The sequence below is a fragment of the Poecilia formosa genome, unplaced genomic scaffold (genome assembly GCF_000485575.1).
Source record: "Poecilia formosa unplaced genomic scaffold, Poecilia_formosa-5.1.2 Scaffold460, whole genome shotgun sequence".
Classification (NCBI taxonomy): domain Eukaryota; kingdom Metazoa; phylum Chordata; class Actinopteri; order Cyprinodontiformes; family Poeciliidae; genus Poecilia; species Poecilia formosa.
The window spans coordinates 52074-54260 of record NW_006800399.1 but is presented as its reverse complement, the minus strand read 5'-3'; the positions used below and the strand labels follow the sequence as shown (position 1 = coordinate 54260).

Genomic DNA, 2187 nt, shown 5'->3' with positions numbered 1-2187 from the left:
CATGGGTTGGGCCTGGGCATACATATGTAGGCCCCATTCCATTTTTATGTGGGCTAACTGGGGATGGGGCAAAAATGGGCAACACTATGTCGTGCCCATGTAGTTTCAGTATCATGGGCCCAACATGGGAAGCCCATGTGGGCTGACCACATTGAACCCACATGACATAAGCATGGGCTGACCATACATGGGTTAGACCTGGGCAGGAAAATGTAGACCTTAATCCTTTTTCATGTGGGGTAATGGGACAAAAAAAATTAAAATCTGATTAGACAATGTGGTTACCCTGTCACTTTTAAACTTTTTACTATATGTCAAAAGCAAAAGCTGCAAGAGCAAGATTATAAAAACTTTGAAAAAAATTATGAGATGTCAGATTGATGGCCTTTAGCTAAGGAAATTGTTACTCAGTTGGCCTGTATTGGAGCTGATAAAAGGTAAATTGTTGAAGCAATTGTATAAGCTTTCTACAAAATGAAAAGCTCTCCTTGGATGGTTACCTCGTCTTGGAGGTCATAAAGAGGTATTGTATTTGAGCCTAACATGCTCACTACATGATTTCTGTGTCTGGCTCATTTACTAACACTGACATGACATAGGCTTAAGAAAATATGTGTGCTTTATTTTTTAAACCAGTTCAGTATTGTTCAAGCTACACTTTGAACTCCTAACATTTTTCCTTTTTATTATTTTACACCAGAACAGTCCAGACGTGTTCTAACATTTTTGTGACATATCTGTTTTAAATATGCATAATCTTCTGCTGCTCACTCAAAATAGGTCCTGGTTCAGAGTGGACTTTTGTCCTTGCTGCTTTTTTTTTATTATTTAATTTAGTTATCAATTGGATGTTCAGACATCCAAAGTGTTTACTGCAGCTTTTTCACAGCAGGACTTAATTTTTATTTGGAGAAATAGTTCAGATCAGACCATCGTGAAAAATATGTTAAATCAATTCAAACAAACTCAAGTGAGAAAGACAAGAGTAAAATTTTTAGCATGTTTGTTCATCTGTAAACATTTTCCAAGTTGTCAGCATACATAAAATAAAAAAAACTTAACATTTCTATCTATTAATGATTATTTTTATATCTGAATCTTTTTTCAATAACCTTTTTGTTCATTTTTTCTCTGGCACCGTTGCCAATAAAGGTTGGTGAATTGAAGTAGACACTTTACACATCCACTAAAGAAAGTAGTTCCAAAACACATTTGAATAAGCACGACTATATTTATTTATTTTCATTGAGAACATTTGTGAGTGCTACATCGGTTTTACATTTGTTAAACCAATGTAGCACTCTCAAAATTAATCTTGTTTCTTGGAAAACGTACAATTGTTAACTGCGGATGGATATGCTGTTTCAAACGTAGTCTCTTCATCAGTCCGTTGGCGCGGAGTCTGTAGGTTGGCTGGCCTTCGAACGGAAGAATCTGTAAGTACACGTCTGTCTGTATTGTATCAAATTTTAGGGATAGATTTTAATTCGTTAGTTAAATAATAGTTCGGATGACCGGAGTACCCCAAAAGATACTTAATTATTTTTTTGGTGATATTGTTAAAACACACACAAGTCATCTGCCATCATTAAGGTAAGAATATTTGGATGCAGAGCGATTTCAAACTGTTCTGGGCCATACCATTTTCAAATACGCTACGGCGCCATGGTTGCGTATTTGCCGCTCCAACCGGTTAATTTGAGCGGCAGAATAAAGTCTATTCACTAATCAATCTTAAGTTTCTAGCGGAGGTTGTTTTAAAGTATCTTGACACGATAAAACAAACTACTTTGCTTTCATTCTATGTACATTGGTTTTTAGTAATCTTTCTCACAGCCAATTAAGCCAGCATGCATGGCTAGATCCCATGCACGCTGGCTTGGCTGGGATCCACCCATGCATAGGTGCATTTTTTTAATGAAACTGCATATTGAATCGTTTCGTTGTGGGCTATAGGTAATGATGAATGGGCATGGGTTTTATCTGGGCTACCTACATGAGGCCCATATGGTTAACCTAAAATGGGACTCATTGTCAGTCCATTTTGGCTAAATGGACTCTGTTCATCATTATCGTGGGCTAACAGGGAATGGGACAGAAATGGGCAACACTATATGCGGCCCATGCGGTTTCAGTATATTTTGCATAAAAGCTTTTTGTAAATGGAATGAAGGCATAGTAGTAAAT

At 37.0% G+C, this 2187-nt stretch overlaps 1 long non-coding RNA gene across 1 annotated transcript in view; it reads right to left on the bottom strand.

Moving 5' to 3' along the window:
- The window catches only part of LOC107833815 (uncharacterized), a 14246-nt gene that overhangs the window by 396 nt on the left and 11663 nt on the right, over positions 1 to 2187 (bottom strand). The gene's annotated exons all lie outside the window — the stretch shown is intronic.